Genomic DNA, 19,599 nt, shown 5'->3' with positions numbered 1-19,599 from the left:
ACTAATGCTAGGGGAAGACTTTAAAGTGCTCTGAGTGTGTAGGCAAGTCAATGGAGAAAAAATACAGTTCACTACAATTATCTACTACATAAGAATTTTAATTATCAAGCCTTGCAACTTGTATAAAGTACTTTGGGAACTTTTCTCATCCTTCAGGTGTCAGATGAAATATTTCTTCTCCAGAGAGACATCCTTGATGAGAATTTCCTCTACCATTGCTTCTTTATTACTGCATTCCATGTTGAAGTTTTAATCATTTGTTTGTTTACTTTATAGAGTTTACCTTTCATGCTGGATTGCTTGCTCAAAGGTTATGTCTCCTTTGACCCCAGTTGCATACTCATTACCTTGCACTGTGTGTGGAATAATATGGAATGAATGGTGTTTTCAATATTTTATGAGCCCATGATTATAAACATCTATTGATTTTTAATTTGAAGAGTAGCTCTTTCAATCCAATTTTGATGCTAGAAGTTAAAGAAATTATTTCAAACTTTGAAAACTTAAAGATCACATATAATGAATTTGTGATATGTTGAAATTCCACTTGAGTGAATTTGAAGTTACATAAGATTTTACTGTTGTGTGATATTCTCCAACAGTCTGAATTAGGACACAGTGCCAGAGAGCTCAGTTCTTCTGGTTGATCTTTATTTCAGAGTTTTGAGTCATCCATAGGCCTCAAATATCTGAGGCCCGGGACAACTTGGCTGTAAGTTCCTGGGACCCCAGAGTCATCTTTGGCATTTCCAGGCCTAGAATAAAAGTAGATTCTGCTATCCACAGTCTCCAAGTTGGGTCTGATTCCAGATATTTCTGTGTAACAAATCAACCCTAAACTTAATGGCTTGAAACAACAGTTTATTATTACTTTTTATAGTTCTAGGTGTTGACTGAGTTCATCTGGGTGGTCTCACTTGCGGTCTCATGTTGTTGTGGTCAAATGTTGGCCTGGGGCTGCAGTCATTAGAAGACTACTAAGCTGGATGTTCGAGTGGCTCAATCAAATGGCTGCTTGCTACTGGCTGTCAGAGTTCAGTTGAGGTTCTTGAGGACATCAATGTTTGCATATGGCTTCTAACAGCACAGTGGCTGGGTTGCTGGAGGGAGCATTCTAAGCTGCAAGGCTTTTTATGACCTAGCATTGGAGTCATGCTGTGTTGCTTCTGCTATATTCTATAGGTCAAATGCGAGTCCCAGGGCCAACCCAGATTTGAGAAGAGGAGACTACACAAGGGCATGAATACTGGGACTTACAGGTGGATAGGGTGGCATTTTCAGAGACTACGTATTGTAGTCTATTTAGAAATGAACAGATCACAGTCTAGAGTGTTAGGCTAGGTTTGCTCACACAAGACTCTTTGCTCTATTCAGAGGTTGTTCGTGTTTGCTGTAGATCATGGTGGGAGTGGGGAAATGCCTTTCTCGTGGACGGATGTCCCAATTCGGGAATGTAGAATTGTTGTAACTTAAGATTCTCTAAAATATCAGGAAACTGAACCCAAGAGATCTTAACTCTTCCTAGTCTGCTGCATGGCTCACCTGATATAATGGTCAACTGGGGGACAGGATTACGAACCTTCGAAAGTCTAAAGGTTCCAGGAGGTGTACGCTCCTACTTGGCAGTTATAAACTGCTAAGGAGTGGCTGCATTGTATTTAGAAGTTCATCTGACCCTTAGATTCATTAGAACAAATATCCCAGACTGGTTGAGATTTCTGGGCTGCTTCTTGTCACTGAATTGTGAATCTTCCCCATCAGTCTCCTATTTCTTTTTTCTATTATATGAAAAATATATCCAGACATTGTTTTGGAGCATTAGAAAAGAGTGGTAGTTTCTAGGAGACAAACATGTTTGTCATGCAAATTAACCCCTTAGTCTTAAAAAAGATTCTTACTAGGGGAAGGGAATAGATAGTGAAAACTTGGTTTTAGGAAAGTGTTTTATAAAATTTCTTGATGTCTTTGTGGATAAGGTGATGAAAATGGGCAGGGTGAGTTAGACATATGGTGAAATAACTATATCTAAAGATCTTGGATCTGTCAAATTGGGGAGACTAGTGGATGGCTGCAATAATCTGTCCTCATCCTATATTATTTCACATTGGTATCTATGATGCAGACAGAATGCTCTCAAGCTTTTTAGATGACTTCACCGGGGTATATGGTCAATATAAAAGATAACAAAGTATTATCCACATTACTTTTTCAAGTTGGAGCTCTGCCTGGTGATCTGCAAGGTGTCACTCAGTAGATACAAATGTAAAATTGTGCATTTAGGTTTAAAAAATTAATTGCATAATTATGGGAAGGCTCGACAGAAGATTTAGGTGAAGAATAACTAGTGGAACAGAAGCTGTGATCATGTGGCTTCTAAAACTCTGGCATTATATTAGTGCAATAAAGAAATAAATTAATTATGAAAATGATCCTTCCCTTTATACTCTAGATTATTTAGAGCATATCCAGTGTAGTTCACCCAATATTGGTTGTTACCTTTGAAGAAGCACACTGACAGCCAGAGTATATGCAGCCACATCCTGTGAGAAACTATAGGATTTTACATGTTCAATGAATATTTGGAAATTCAAGCAGCATTTGAGAATGGTCTTGAAAGATGGATTCACTTTTGATAGAAATGTGGAAATGCAGAGAAAACTATGTGAGCTGAGTCAGAGAACTATGAGATATGTCCAGGAAATGGGGAGAACCACCTCCTTTGTTTTAAGTGCATGGTGCATGGCAGATAGCAATGGGAGATGAGGCTAAAAATGTAGGTTGGAGAAGATAGTTCCAACCTGGAATGCTACATCAGGGTGTGTGTATTTACCTCGGTAGGCAATGGGAAGTGATCCATGGCTTATAAACTAAGGAATAATAATGGTAATAATGATGACAGTAATAATAAAGCTCATAAGCACTGTTCTAAGCTCTTACATATATTAACTCATTTAATTTTTGCAATAGTCCTATGAGTTAGACATTGCTATCATTCTTGTTTTATAGATGAGAAAACAAAGGGGCAGAGGTTCAGTAACTTCCCCAAAGTCACACCATTCATAAAGGTAGAGCAGCGGCCTGGCTTGATGCTGTGCTCTGACACCCTTCCCCGGACAATGCCCTGGCAGCGCCACAAGGGCTGAACTGCATGAGCCTCTTCTGTGCCCTCTGTAGTGTCTGCTGCAGCACCCAGAACACTGTGGTCCTCCATACACCCATCCTGGCCTAGCATTTCACTTCTCGCTTCTGCTTGGAACGACCCAACAGAAAAACAAGGTGCTGGAGATAAAGGAAGCTGATGATTTAAAAAAGTGATTAAGAAGCCGTGTTTACTTTTTGGATTTTGAGGCCTTTCAAGTTTCACGTTTGAACAGTGGGTTGTGGGCGGTGCATCTAGACTCTGGTTCACTGCCAAGAGCTGGGTGTGTCTAGTACAGAGGAGTGATTTAAGAGTAATTTAAATTTAAGTGCTCCCAAATGAACATTACCCCAGTAGCATAAGGTTAAATTCTGGCTTTGCAAGGCCCCAAGCAGACATTTGAAAAAGAGAACTTTGGCCCTTTGTTCAAATCCCACTGATGTCTGGATGCCTTGTGATTCTGGTGCTACTTGGGTGGCACTGATGTTTGAGAGAGAGAAAAAGGTTGACTGGAGCTGGGGCGCTTCTGCCCTCTGCTATTTGCCCCTCTTCACCCTTACCAACAAGCCTTGGCTAACATCCTCAAGTGAGAGAGATTAGCTATTTAAATAGATGGTCTGAGTTAGTAAGACACGGTGTGGGTTTAACAGTGACTTGGATAAACTTACTTGTGATGCTCCTGTATGAACACATTAGCTTAAAAAAATTTACTGGGGCATGATCTCAAAAGCTCTGTTAATTAGGGCTAAAACCTGTCCCAATAATGCTGGCTAATACTTGCTTATCTTGTTGCCAGCAAAGAGGTGTGTGTGTGTGTGTGTGTGTGTGTGTTTGTGCACACATGTTTGTGCATACCCATGTGTGTTCTGGAGACTTGGGAATATTTAGCTTGATGACTATATTTGTTTTGAAAAGACCTAAAGTTAGTTCAGTCATTAATGCAGTTTTCCTCTCCTTCTATGATAATGGTTCAGGAGCATCTCAGTGCTCTTGCTCCTGCTGTCCCTGCACTGTGGCTGGCAGTCCTGTTCTGTCACACTGAATGGCCCCATTCTGTGGGATGAGTTCTCTAACAGCAGGGCTGTGGTGTGGACACAAGCCATGCCGTTTCTCAACAACTCCTCCCCTGCTGCCTGTCGCCTGTTTTTTTTTTTTTTTTTTTTTTTTTTTTTTTGCCAGGGTCACTACTGTTTACCTCTCTCTTTCTTTTTCCTTTTTCTGTCTTACTTTGTTTCCTCCCTGACACTTCACCCTTTGCTTGTCTTAGGCTGTTTCTTAGTTTTCCCTTCATCTTGACCCCCAACCTTAGCCTCTCTTCTTGAGCTGGCTGACGAAGCATGGCCACTTTACCCAAGGCACGATGAGACCAGATCACTGCACAAGGGGCTGAGGTCCCTGACATTGAGTGCTGGGATGCTTGGAGACCACCTTTCCAGTGGTTGATCAACACAGAGTGTGTGTGTGGGTGAATTATTCTGTGCTGGCTGTGGGAAACAGGCAGTGCTAAATCCTTGGCAAGAATGTCATCCATGTATAGTGACGCCCACACCCTCCAAGAACCTTTGGTTCTTTGAATCCCACTCCTGTGGGTTGATGTTTTAGTGAGACTAGTGAGTAGCCCAGCATTTTTCTTCCTTCTAATCCATTTAACACACACACGCACACATCTATCTTCTGCTAAGATGTGTAAGTATGAGATAAATGGGAACACAAGGATCATATTGTACTTGAGTTATATCATTGCTGACTTCCTGAGAAGCCTGTTCAAATGACTAGAGGATGTTAACTAAATTGACAATGTGTTTCTCTGAAGTGGAAGTGAGCAAAACATCTGCTTTTATAATAGTCTGCTTGCCTGGATAGGCATGTACCGTTTTGTTGTTCCAGAAGACTTTCAAGCAAATATACTGGTGAGTTTCAATGGCTTGGAACTTCCTGTTTTGTGATTAAAAAAAAAAAAATGCCTTTGGAGAATGGGCAATGTTCACAGGATTCAGTGTTGCTTTAAATGTATTCTCAGTCCCCAGATTATCACAGGGAAAGATTGATTAGGAAGTTACATGGGATAGAAAGCAGATGAGAGGTCCATTGCTTTTTTCCTTTAGTGCATAGCATTTGTTGACACTATTGTGTAATACAATGAACCTAGTGTTGGAGATGCTAAGGCCAAGAAATACAGAATATTGAAAGGACAAGCATCCTACAAAATGTTCAGGAAGTCCATCCAAGCCTTTTCCTTTTGATTTACAACCTTTGTTCAGATAGGGCCTCGGAAAATCAAACCAAACAAAAGTAAAGACCTTTGGGATAAGCTAACTCAGACGGGTTGCCATTAATTTCATGAAGAATTTGAGGGACATAATATTTAATGGTGATATTGGCAGATAAAGCAGTTTTTCTGGTGTTTGCACGTGAGAGAAGTGACTCTGGCCAATCTACTGTTTGACTCAAAAGCATAAACTTGGAGAGTATGGAATTTTTAAATTGTCACCTCTTGTATGTGGTCTTGGGCAGCCATCTTCATCACCTCTTTGGACTGTGAGTTAGCCCATGTGTAAAATAGAGCGATAAGTTTAGATTATTTTTTAATTCAAGATGATGCTCTGTGATTGGGTGACTATCTTTACCTCTTTGGAGTCTGAGTCATTCTGTCTGTAAAATGAAGCTATAAATCTATTTTTTTTCTCAGAAGTATTACCTGATTGGTGAATGCTAGATGACTGGTGAGGGAATGGAATATTTTGCATGAAGGAAAGTGTCATTGGAATTTTTAGCACCTATTTTTAAATGAATCTCACGTGATATGAGATTTCTAAGAGTTTTTCACATAGCTTTATTTTGAAACATATTTTGAAAATATGTTTTGAATATATATATATATATTTCTCTCCAGAATGCTTCTGAATAAATGAAAGGAAGGAATGACTGAGAACAGAGGATAGCTAATGGCCTTTCCTTGCTCTCAGTTCAAGCTGGGTCTGCATATTGCCTTTTACACAAACCAAGTGCTGGTGTAGACAGAGTCCCTAAACTTAGCAGCTCATGGAATTGGTGCTGAGTACATGGTAGAGAAAGATTCAAAATGCTGCTGTTCTACCTGAGATGGGAAAAATGAAAGCAAAATAACATCAACAAGAGCAGACAAACTCAGCCTTGTAGTTCCATGTCACTAGCCTGGGGTTTCCTAAACTGTAGGGTGTAGACTAGAATGGGGTAATTTAGTACTCAACAGCCTTGAACCAAGAAGTGAGTTATTTACTTTCAAGCTCTCTTTTAGTCCTTCTAATAAGTGCAAATGTAAAATCATCATTCTCCATAAACTATCGCAAGAACAAAAAACCAAACACCGCATATTCTCACTCATAGGTGGGAACTGAACAATGAGAACACACGGACACAGGAAGGGGAACATCACACTCTGGGGATAGTTGTGGGGTGGGGGGAGGTGGGAGGGATAGCTTTAGGAGATATACCTAATGCTAAATGACGAGTTAATGGGTGCAGCACACCAGCATGGCACATGTATACATATGTAAGTAACCTGCACATTGTGCACATGTACCCTAAAACTTAAAGTATAATAATAATAAAATAAAATAAAATAAATTTGCTATTTTCTCTAGTCAACAGAAAGACAGAAGCTTCGTCGGATAACAGAATTTAGCTAGAATTTAATAACATTGTTTTGTCTTTTCTCTGTTTATGATTCCCTCTATTATAGCAAAAGATACTGACTTTCCATTTGAACTTGTTCTCTTGGAATGAATTTAGGGGACAAAAGTGAGTGCTTGAAGAAAATCATGAAGTAGCTATTGCCCAGGTGATGCACAGATATTTGCAAAGGAAGTACTGGGATGAGTGAAGTTTGGGAAACACTAGCTGCAGATACATATGAAAGCAATTTAAAAGAGGCAAGGCTGGGCTTTGAAGCCAGGGCACTGATCCCAAGGCTGGGGATCCTTCTCCAGTCTCCTTGTGCTCCACCACTGCAGAGCTGCCTGCAGCCTGATCTGGATAGCTGATGGAGGAGGACATCAATATGCTTCCCTCAGCATTGCTATCAGGTTATCTCTACATGGGGATGGAGGCTTCCCTCTTACAGGCTGGGCAAAGTCTCATGAGAATGAATTTGGGGCTGGGCAGAGTGGCTCACGCCTATAATTCCAGCACTTTGGGATCCCAGCACTTTTATACAAACCAAGTACTGGTATAGACAGGGTCCCTAAACTTAGCTCATGGAATTGGTGCTGAGTACATGGTAGAGAAAGATTCAAAATGCTGCTGTTCTACCTGAGATGGGAAAAATGAAAGCAAAATAACATCAACAAAAACAAACAAACAGCCTTGTAGTTCCATGTCACTAGCCAGGGATTTAAGACCAGCCTAGAGAACATGGTGAGATCCCTTCTCTACAAAAATAAAAATAAAAATAAAAATACAAAATAAGCTGGACATGGTGGTGTGTACCTGTATTCTTAGCTGCTCAGGAGGCTGAGGTGAGAGGATTGCTTGAGCCCAGAAATTTGAGGCTGTAGTGAGCTATGATCATACCACTGTATTTCAGCCTGGGGAACAAGAGTGTGACCCTGTCTTTTTTTTTTTTTAAGAATAAATTTGGGGGCAGAATTTCCAGAATAGTAGCTCTTTCTCCCCATAACTTGTGAGGATTAAGAGAAAAATGCCCCAAACTGCATCCTTCTCATGGGCCCCTTGTCAAACCAAGGTGACTTTCTGAGGTAGCCACTCACTGGGTGCCAGAAAACCCTGAGCCTGTTTATCCAGAATTCTCTGTGCCTGTGCCATAAGCAAAAGTTTTGTGTCTTTAGCAGAGATGATATTGTTCTGGGGTTTGGCTTTCCCTCACCCCCAGGGACACAGTAGATGCTAATGACTTTGTAACAGCAGCAGGGGGTCATGACAGGGAGCTGCTGTGTGTTGAGGAGAGAAGGCACGTTTCTTTCTTCATTGTGTGGAGAGCGTCACAGGCCACTCTCTCTCCATCTGCCCATCATGCTGGGAGTTGTTCAGACGGCCAATGGAGGAGCAGGCTGGGACTAGTCCTTGGCAGGCCTCCGCAGAAGGGCTGGGAGAGGTGGGTTGACAGTGGAAACTGGCATTCTGCTGTTCTCAGGAGGCTCCGCTTTGATGGATGGCTGGGCAGCCTGTGCTGCATGGACCACCAGTGGTTGTTGAGGTGGTGAAGTGTGTCCCCGTTAACTCCACTCTGGGCAGTGAACTGAAGAGGGAGCAAAGCCCAGGAAATGGGCTTTCGTGGCAGTGGTGGAGGTAGAGTGACCCACAGCAAACCTCACCACTTGTCCCTGACCATTCAGTAGTTCCACAGGCAGTGAGCTTGGAATCTTAGCAAGAGAGATCTTGGGGTGGGGTGTGCACTTTCCACAAAGGCATTACCTACATGCACGTTCCCTTACACATATAGCCTTCCAATCTCATACTTAAGAACACTTATTTAAGTAAAATATGCCTATTCCAACAGCAGGAGCTCTCGGCTGGGGAGTAGAGTTGTTATTAGTTTACTATTTGGTATTAACTGAGTAAACATTTAGAAAGGACTGGATGGGGGTGGGCACATGGGGCTGGGGTGCATTTGCTCTGGCTCTACATTTATGAAGGACCTCAAATTTCATTATGTGACATTTTCTCTAAACAAGGGTATATATACTACAACAGATACACAGAGGCTAGAAAAAAGTCCATCATAAAACTTCACACTTGTGTTCTATTACAAAACCACATTGTCTGCATGGTATTATGATGTCGGCAAATATATAAATCTTGTATTTATAGACATTTAAAAAATGTAAAATGCATATATTTATTATATGTAAACATTGTAAATATACCATAACTTTTATATCCTTCTTTTCCTCCTCCTCCAATGGCTATCTTTAGAGATTCAAAAAAAAAAAAAAATTTCAAGCAGCAGCAAGACACTGAGATGAGGGAGGGGATGGGATGGGATGGGATGGTGTTCTTTATTGATTAAGTGCTTTGAGTTCTTTGGGAAGTCAAACACCACAGAAATCTACTTAGCTTCAGCATATTGCTTGAGAGGTACTCTAGTAAGCCAAAGTTTGCCTGGTGTAGGATGTTTATCAAAGTGGAGTGGCCAAAAATGAATGCCACAAATTGCCCCACTCTGAATTCTGCTCCTCAGGGCCCAATAGCTGACTTTCTAATCTGCAAGAGCGCCTGTGCTTCCTGGTCTCTGGGCCTTTGCAAGTGCTGTATCTCTAGCATGGACCGGGAATGCTCCTCCCCCTGAGCTCCTTCTTGAGAACTCTGAATCATCCTTTAAGACCCAGAGAACTTGTTATCACTTCTTTGATACATTGCCGGACCACCTTTTCAGCATGGCCCCTGAACTCCCACTGCACTGCGGAATGAATTGTTCCCTCCCCTGAGATGCTTTGGAGTCTTGTGTGTACCTTGCCAATGTATAGAGATAGCTGTGTGTGTCTCACCACACCATGAGCTTCCTGTATAGGGTCACTTCTAATTCATCCTTGAATCCTCAGCCAAGAAGCCTGCAAAGGAAAGGTGCTCCATAAATGTTAAACCTAATTGAATCTTTTAATAAAATGATGAGTGTAACCTCTAACACTATAAAAATTAAACAAAAACTCTCAGAAGCAACAATGTGCACTAAAAATTAATTTGAAAAATTTCCTTCCATATACCGTTAGCAAAGTACTTTTCTTTTATAGGCCTCTCCTGTGCTATAAAACTCTTGAGTGTTCTAAAAATATTTTTAAAAATAGGCATTTAGAACCTCTTTAATGAACTACTTCCAAATGTGGCTAAGATATTTGAGGCTTTCCCCGCAGCAGGTGTAAAACCAGCAGTTGGAGCTGAACACCAAGAAGTGGGAATTCCTGGCTCAGAGATGGAGAGGTGTCTGTCTTGAAGTTTCACAGGTGGCAGGCGACAATATTCTTGGTAGAGACCCTGGTTAAAGGGTTGAAGTTCTCTCTGGGGGTGCTGTTTGGTATGTAGAGCAGCTTCCTGAGCTCTTGCAAAATAGTCGGTGCATCTCAAATTCTCCGACTCTGACTTTATGTTTGCACAGGCAGGCTTGAGGCCCGCCACGTCACCTGTGATCTGACCACAGCACTGTTCAAATCTGCGGTGTAAATCGCAGCTTTATCCACTCGCTCACAGAGCTGTAAATTAATTCTTGTCCTCTTTCCTGATTTCCTAACTGTCCTTGGTTATAAACGTGCTTTATGGTAAAGGCCATTAGTTTATCTCACAAGTTAAAATTAAGAAGAACAAAGGCTGGTCTAAAATAGAGCAGAAAACAAAAATAAAAAAGTATTGTGGACCAAAAAAGAAGTATCAATTATTTTATTTGCTTCTAAGAGTTTAGCTTCAAATGCTGCCCTTAGAATCCATCATTGCTAGAAATTCAAAATTACATTCCAATTTAGATTTGGATTGCAATGCTGATTTTTTTCCTTGTGTAAGGAATAACAGTTTCAGATTTTATTTCAAAAGTAACATGTTCATCATGTTGTAACAGTACAACATATATGTAATTCAATGTAAGAATCCACTTAAGTATTTTTCCTTTGCTTGGCTGATGCCAATGTGTATTTCATGCAGTGTAGAAAAGCATTAATTAAGCTGCTGGGTAATGTCACTCCATATCAGTTTCAGGTATGATCATGTGAATAGCGAGAAGTATAATAGCTGTGCTTGTATCTTGGCAGCAGATGGCTTTTCGCTGCTGCCTCATTTCTCTGAGGCTCTGCAGAGGCCAACCACATAAAATGACTTTCGCATCTCCCTTCAAACCTCACGACATAGTGCCATTTTTGCTGGGCCATGTACACCTGCTTTCACCAGACTCCAGTCTCGTAAAACTGTCAATTGGATCCTTTCACAAGAATACATTGGCATTGTTTAAGGGGTTGTGCATCACTTTTTTGACTGCTGTAATTTGTTTTAAGCAGAACTTAAAATGATTAATTGATTGATCCTTCTTTAAGGTATTACAAATACAGACCGACATCAGCAATTTTAGTGACACACTGAACATTCACATAACCCTCATATAGCATTGTTATGTGTGTTTGTGCATGTGTGTGTACTCATCGGGGCAAGATGTTTATGGAGACATATTAAGAACTGAGAAAGGGAAAACCCCACTTATTTGAGAGTTTGGGAAAAAGAGAAGCAGGGATAAGATGAAAGAGAAAAAAAAAAGAGAAAAGAAACCTTAAAATTCACATGGAATTGTCAAGGAGCAGAGAAAAGATGTCCAGGATCTTCAAGGCCTCCAACATTTCTGAGATAATCAAGTAGAGGATGAAACACTGAAGACTGTTCCTAGAAACCAGGTGTGTTTTAAATGTAAGGAAAAAAGCTAGGCTGCTCAATAGGCTGCTCAATCCTTTAAAACTTGAAATTGTTATCATCAGGGAGAGGAAGGCGGGTGTGGAGGTCAGGCCCTGGGCAAACCAAACCTCTGAGCTACTCACCACAGGCTAGTTCATCTCAGTGTTCTAATGAGATCAGTCGAGGCTCTTTTTGTTGAGTGAGAGAGAGAGAGAGGAATAGTTACAGATGTGACATTTCCTAAGACTTTATGAATTAAATTTCCTGTTAACTACTTTGAGGGCAAATGTATCTTAAAGCAACAGGGTACCTTCTGCTCCCAAGCTCCGCTCAATGATTATTAACTCTTTAATTGGGCAAAGTCTGTTTATGCCAGTCAGACATAGAGAAATTTACATAGTGTACATATTACCGTGAGAATTCCTCTAATATACAATTGTCAATCAAAGTAGAGATGGGTCTGCAGGTTTAGGAGGGTGAGGATAAGTTACACCACAAATGCAAACAGATACAGCTGCTGTTATAAACACACCAGTCCTATGTCATGCTTATCTGAATTCTTTCTGGTACTCACTTTTAAACCAATAAAAATTTCAGGAAAATGTTAGAGATATTTTTGTGCCTTCAGAACCATCACTTACATAAGGAAACTTTTGAATAAAATGAGTTTTTGGAAATAAAAGTGGTAAATGGTTGTAATATAAGAAGTTACATATCAAATAATAGCTTATGCTGTATTTTCAACATGCTAGTTTTTGGATGGGTAATTTTTTTGGTAATAAATCTGAGTTGGGTCTGAAATGGGAGGTTTGTATTTACTGTAGGATCTGTACTTCCGATCATCTCTCCTAATGTGGGAATAATTTCTGATTGCTGGTCAATTGTCTTGAGATTCTCAGATGGAAATGAAGCTCACACTGCCAAATATTTTTACTGGGCCTAATGATAGATCACCTGAGTGTATCCTTCCTTAACAATTAACTTCAATTTAGAAGACATTTAGAGTCTTTTGGAAGACATTTAATAGCAAGTGAAGTGATTTGTGGAAAGACTGTGAATTTCAGTCTTTCAGATGAAAGATGATAATGGGATTGAAGCCTTTTTTTCTGATTTATTATTTGTGTTCCTATTTCTTACACAGTGAAACTTCCTATTTTTCAGGGAACTGAACTTGTTTCAGCCTGATGGCTGATACAATTATTAGAGGGTTGTGTTGCTTTATGGGCCCTATGTTAAGACTTTTAAGTAAATTTGGTATGTATTAATAATAGGCAACGCTTAAGAGCCTGGCAAAAAGAGAAAACTGTTCTGAAAACAGCTTTAACCTGTCAGGAATGAGAGTGAGAAGAGGGAGCTAAATAGGTGATGTATTTCATCATCTCAGATTGGTATATTTTGGAGGAGGTGGGAGAAAAAGAATAAGGTAATACACATTCCATTGGAAAATTTCTAGAGAATCTAGAAATTTAAAAAAATCTAAGCAAATCATTGTTCTTCTAAGAAATAAGTCTCACTATTAATTTGTCACATGCCAAATGTTTGTAATTGCCTTTGGGCCACTATGGGAGGGTTTTCGTTCATCACAGCCATGAAAAAACCACAATACTGCTTCCTAAAGCCAGTTTTCTTTTCTTTTTCCTTCTTCCTTTCTTTCTTTCTTTTTTTTTTTTTTCCAAGGACAAGTCTCCTTGTCCTGAGCTCAGAAACTCAGAAGGGTTGGGAGCTTTGGGGATGGCCAGAGATTTCAATCTTGATGAGAAATTCCCTGTCAGTGACAAGTTGCTATAAAGCAGGGCAGTTTTCCCAGAGGGGCTGGTAAAAATACACACGCATTAGTAAAGTAAAGCAAGGGGAAGACACTGCCAGGTCTAGCTGTCCAGTCAGAAGTCAAAATGTTTGTGCACACCAGACAGTGTGTCTGGCTACCTCGAGGGAGGGTCCATGTTTGGTCTGGGAAAACAGTTCCATGTTCACCACCAGGGAAGGCCTGTGGGTGAATAACAATGACCAGGCCCTACTAGCCAGGAAGAGCCTCTTTTCTAAATGGCTGTCTCATTAGGTTGAGCGGGAGTGTTTTTCAGCATGCAGCTTTGAGATAGAGCAGCCTGAACAGCTGTTCCCATCAGAGGGTAGCACACAAGTCTGTGAACCCAGAATGCTTCTGTGGACTGGCCTTTCAGTGGAAGGCGGCCACCCACTTGGTGGTGTTGCTGTGGCCATCCTCAACTTGTTTTTCCATCTCTCTTATATCTTTAGGGGATTTTCAGCCAGTGTGGAGCGCTGGGTATATTCTAGAAGGCTGCACAATAAATTCTCACTTTCCAACCAAAGATTTTTCAGCATAAACATCCAAGAAGGCAGTGTGTCATGCTGGTAGAGAGGCACCAATTACATAAAAGCCAGTGCTGGTCAGCATGTGTGTAATTATTTATTTCAGCTTTCTGTAAAAGGAGGGGCATTTTATTCAAGCCAGGCAGAAACCTGGCAGTTTCCCAGTTGTGAAATTCTATTGACAAAGGTGTTAAGTGAAGGGCAGGGTAACGTGGTATGCTAGGCCCCTGCTCCTTCATCTCTGTGACCTGGGCATGTGTCAGGCCCAGACTGAACTGACCAGAATGACTTTGATTTGATGACCGTTAAAGGTCAGGCACATAATGGGATCAGATGTGTCAGTGGAGGGTGAAGTACATAGCATAATAGATTGATGGTAATTAAGTAGTCGTGTTTAATAAGAGTCATCAGAGTTAAAGGCATTGTTGGAATGAGCAGCTTGGGAAAGCAATGAGAAGGCATGAAGAAAGGAGGTGGGAAATATGTTAAGGAATAACTTTTTTGTTACACTAAAGGAAAGATCAGAAGAAGACCAGTGTGTCTGTGTGTGTGTGTGTGTCTGTGTTTTAGGAGACAGCATTTTATCTGTCTAAAAATTGGTGTTTTTGTTTTTTTGTTTCTAGATGATTTTTTTTAAGGGCCAAGTAGGGTCAGTAGAGGAGAATTAAACTTTATGAACTTATAAATGGCCCCAAATCATCCTAATTACATATATGTGTATCCAGAAAATGTAAACCACAATCCTCCAAATAAAAATAGTTCAACAAATATTTCAGATGAGATCAGGCATGTTCAGGATGGTATGGCTGTAGACAGTGGTATGGCCATAGACTCAACAAATATTTCAAACATTAATCTATATTTTTTATAGGATGAGAATTTGGGTTGTTACTGGCTTTTTATTTTTATATAAATCATAGAACTCCTAGAACTGATTAATTGCTTGTTCAGTGAAACTTTTGTAGTTTTGGAAAATTATCATTCTTCGATAATACTTAATCATATTATTGTGAAGTGTTATCATTTAGTAAGAGAGCACATTGAACTAGAATAAATGAATAAGGGCAGGTTTTGATTGCTGCAACCATGATACATTTTCAGTATTATTTTTGTCAGTTTGCACAAATCATCAGTGGTCATTGGGGTTTATATGTAGATTACGTAGGTTCAATGTAGAATGAGCAGGTGTTGAGAATGCAAACAGTTAATTAGGATGACATTGACTGCACCATCTGATAATGGAGAGTCCAGGTAAGGGGCTTCACATCTAATCTGAATTGTGACTTGACAAATCTCAATGATCCCTTCTTTGTGTGATTTCTCTCCTAGTTCTGTGTCACAGATGTACACTAAAGAAGTGTTCTGGCTTACAGAAGTTCTGACTTACTCTTTTCATCTGATCTTTGTTTCAGTAAATCTCAACCTGAAAGCAGAGTTGAGTTGGGAAAAGACTGTGAGGTGGAATTTTTTTTTTTTTTTTTAATGAATTACCTGTCTTTCCTCCTTCTAGTAACCATGACCTGGGCAGTCTGACCCCAGCGCCTCTGCACTTAACCACTATATTATACTATCTGAGAGTTCTCAAGAGTATGGCTTCGTTTCATGAGAGTTTTATCTTATCTTTGAAACTCTGGGGCCAACATAGTGCCAGGCACACAATAAAAGAGAAGTTATTTAATCAGATTAACTCCCACTGATATTAGCTAACTTATGCATTCTGACAAAAGTGTCTCAGGAATAGGTGATATAACCTTTGCCTATAGGTGGAAGTTGATGTTTTATGAGATATATTTGAGTGGTCACCACAAATAGTATCAGGCACAGAGCCTTCTACTCTTGCTCACTCTGAAAATATTCTCTTTGCAGCGTGTGACCCAAAGTAAGTGGGGTCTTAGCTACATGGAGTCCAATGGCTGGAAGTGATGTTAGTCTAACTCCTTTCGTTTAAAAATGAACTGATTCTGTTGGCGGCTGGGCACGGTGGCTCATACCCTGTAATCTCAGCACTTTGGGAGGCCTAGGGGGGCAGATCACCTGAGTTCAGGAGTTCAAGACCAGCTTGGCCAACATGGTGAAACCCTGTCTCTACTAAAAATACAAAAAAATTAGCTGGGCATGGTGGCGGGTGCCTGTAATCCCAGCTACTCGGGAGGCTGAGGCAGGAGAATCGCTTGAACCTAGGAAGCGGAGGTTGCAATGAGCCGAGATCACACCACTGCACTCCAGCATGGGCAACAAGAGTGAAACTTCTTCTCAAAAAACAAACAAACAAACCTCTGTTGGCATCTGTGTGACAGTTCAAAATATTTAGTATGAAGAAAGAGAGTTTGGAGTGCTTAAAATACAGATTATCATCTTTTAAACTTGATGGCCAATGTTTTATCTCATGTCTTGTCTCTTGATTGGAGTCGTAAGGAAGTTTTTCTTCTTTTTATAGGGTTTTGCCTTACCTCTCCTGTCAATGATACAGGTAATGGTGAGGGCTGAGAGTGACAGTGCAGAGCTAGCACTACAGATGTTCTGGGCACCTATTTATTGACAGTTTGAGGAGGTTACAAAAACAACTCCTACCTTAGCTTGTTTGTTTGTTTGTTTGTTCATTTTTGAGACAGAGTCTCACTCTATTGCCCAGGCTCGAGTGCAGTGGCATGAACTCAGCTCACTGCAAATTCCACCCCCTGGGTTCAAGCAATTCTCCTGCTTCAGCCTCCGGAGTAGTTGGGATTACAGGCGTGCACCACCATGCCCAGCTGATTTTCGTGTTTTTAGTGGAGATGGGGCTTCACCATGTTGGCCAGGCTGGTCTTGAACTCCTGACCTCAGGTAATCTGCCCGCCTTGGCCTCCCAAAGTGTTGGGATTACAGGTGTGAGCCACCATGCCCGGCCAGCTTGTTTATTTTTTGAAAACATTTATAAACAATCAAATCAAAGAGCTATTCTACAACAACTGCTACTACTATTATGACTACTAGTTGCTTACATTTACGGAGTACTTTCTGCATGCCAAGCATTGTTCTGAAGACATGTAGCAGTGCACTTGGTCCTCACAACAACTCAATGAGGCAGGTGCTATTAATATGCCCATTCTATAGATTAGGATAGTGAGACACTGACAAGTTATGTAAATTCTCAATTAAGAGGTTAAGAAATGTGAAATAGAGCAAAGTTTCAAATTAACAGGAAAATTCACCAACACTAGCTGGTATACCAGACAATTTTTATCTGTTTTAAATTCTTTATAAGGTTGGTTTTTTATACCTAGAGTAGACATCTTAGGCTTTCTAAGCTGCAAGGGAAATTGGAGAGCAGCTGGCCTCACAGCATCACTTTATTGATTAGAAATGTGAAGCTCAGAGAGGTAAAGTGACTTTCCTAAGACCACAGAGCTCTTTGAATCTAGACTTTAAGCCCTGCACTCTTTTTCCTATATCAGGCAATATTTCTCATGCTACGTTTTCATTTTCAAAATAGCATAAAATCCTAGTGTTTAGTCTTCTATCTCCTTCTATTTTACAGAAAAGAAAATAAAGATACTTTAAAAAAACTAGATCTCAGTTCCTTGTTGAGTACCTATCGCTAGCTCTGGCTGCTTTAGAATCTGTGGTGTCAGAGGCCTGGACCTTTGCTTGCTCCCATGAGCCTGGTGCCTGGCTGCGCCTTGATGAAGGTAATAATAGGTATTATCGGCCTCTCATATTCTGCCCTCACTAGGGTATTTTGGCTGTGGTTACTTCCTGAGCCCATGGAGACAACCTTGGCTGAATCACTTAAAACACTTTTTAATCAGAACCAAGCACCTTATTTTACCAAAATAACCCCTTTTAAAGGTGTCACAATTTGTTCAACAGATAAGCATCAAAGGGCAATAGAAAAACTGGAAGCAGACATCATAATTAGATGACTAAAATGAAGGAGCAGAGTGATTTAGCAATGGTTGAACATTTGGCAAAGAATTTTCATCAGGCTTCATCCCAATTCTTTCAACAGAGGGAAGAAGCTTCTGAGAACTGTTTGAAACGGTGGAATAGCAATTAAAGGCCTTCGTCATTAACAGAGAGGAAGCAGAAATGAATGCATTTGCCTAATATGGCATTATGGGCATTGGAAACCAGAGGGTTGCAATGGAAATAAACCTGTTGAAAACCAAATAAGATTTAACACAGGGGAGTACAAAAGAAGGAAGGAAGATGACCATCACTCTGGCTCTCTGAGCCTTGTGTTAAAATGAGAATTCTGTCCCCTTCTAAGAATAAGCCTTCCAGTATGCACTTCAGGAAGTCCCATTGCTTCGGCTCGGATGGCTAATATGAAAAACAAAGCAATTGTTTGTTGACACGATATTCTAGCAGGTGCAGTTCCATTTTAAACAAGAAGCCGCTATTGTTTTCAGGAATCGTGTTGATGACTGTCTTAGAACATGAAGGGCTGGTTCCGCAGGGGGACACCAGGGTGCTGTTTTTCATTTTGGCCCTTGGGGCCAACAGTTCTCAGCCTCTGCACGTTTATGACTAGCACCTCCTACAGGGTGGTGTGAGTTTTAAAAAGGAAGGCAAGTTTGTTTTCATAAATAATATTTTAAAAACCCTGATTTTCATATTCTGAGGAAAATTCTTGGGCAGAAGGGGAGAGTAGGGCTGTTCAGATATTTCTCTGGTAGTCACTGAACCCTGGGGGTGGAGGAGACACTTGATTTACCGTCTTCAGTTCAGGAGGAAGCGCAGTCAACAAGGTAAGGGCTGTGTGGTTAACTAGCAAGTGAGGAGGGAATTTGGAATTAAGGCTCGGTGGTGGCCTGCCTTTGTTAAAATCACTGGATACCTGGGGCCCAATCTTCTCCCCAGGTGAAGGGAGGAAGAGACAGTGAGGGGAGAAAAGTGACAGCAAAATCTTGAGGTGCCTCCCTGCTTCATGAGCACCCAGGAGGGGAAGGGCCAGGTGGGCAAAGGCATCCAGGGCTTTCCTTCCTTTTGTGTAGTGGTGACACCTCTCCAGCCCAGCCTTATTTGTGGGATGTGGAGCTGTGTGACGTGTTGCAGTTGATTTATGGGCAGCACCGAGCAGTAATCCCTCCCCTGGCTCTCTCCTCGGCCTTCTCAGCACAGCGGCACTAAATATCCAGCCCGACTGGGGATGCGCTGTGGCCAGTGCGCCCGGAGTGAGGGCTGTGTTAGCCTCTCAATTTACTTTTTCAAAACCACGATAAATTCAGGTACAAATGGCAGCAAAATTAACTGTTAAAATGCCACCATATTTTGCAGGCCAGTTGCTGTTAGCTTCAATCTGGTTTGGTTTTTATAGCTGTTTCTCTTTAGTAGAAAAGAGTGGACTTTTTTTTTTTTTTTTTTTAATGTTTCGATGAGAGATTACCAGCTTCAACAAAATGCTGCTACTAAGCAGAAGAAACAACTGTCTTTTTTCTTAGAGGACGGTGGCTTTTAGGTATAATGCCTACTTTATAGTTTGTGTTAGATTTTACTATCTTCTTTGAGAAATGATCACTTATTTTTTATTACTAATACTGAGCAAATATTTAATTGATTTATGCTCTATATCTCACATACAGTGGGGAAGCAAAAGGCAAATTAATATTACTAAACCAGAATTATTCTGATTTTTTTAGGTGGGTGTAAGCCATGGTGAAATTTATCGGTTGTTGTTTAATGACCCAGTGTTATCAGCTGTATTTTATTTTTTCTATTTATTTTTGAGATGGAGTCTCACTCCGTCACCAGGCTGGAGTGCAGTGGTGTGATCTCAGCTCACTGCA

General features: G+C 40.7%; 1 protein-coding gene across 7 annotated transcripts in view; it reads left to right on the top strand.

Moving 5' to 3' along the window:
• Positions 1–19,599, top strand: part of MECOM (MDS1 and EVI1 complex locus) — a 576,150-nt gene that overhangs the window by 25,552 nt on the left and 530,999 nt on the right. The gene's annotated exons all lie outside the window — the stretch shown is intronic.

This window comes from Gorilla gorilla, chromosome 2 (genome assembly GCF_029281585.2).
Source record: "Gorilla gorilla gorilla isolate KB3781 chromosome 2, NHGRI_mGorGor1-v2.1_pri, whole genome shotgun sequence".
Lineage (NCBI taxonomy): Eukaryota > Metazoa > Chordata > Mammalia > Primates > Hominidae > Gorilla > Gorilla gorilla.
Note: the sequence above shows the minus strand (reverse complement) of the source record. Positions and strands in the feature narration are given on the sequence as shown.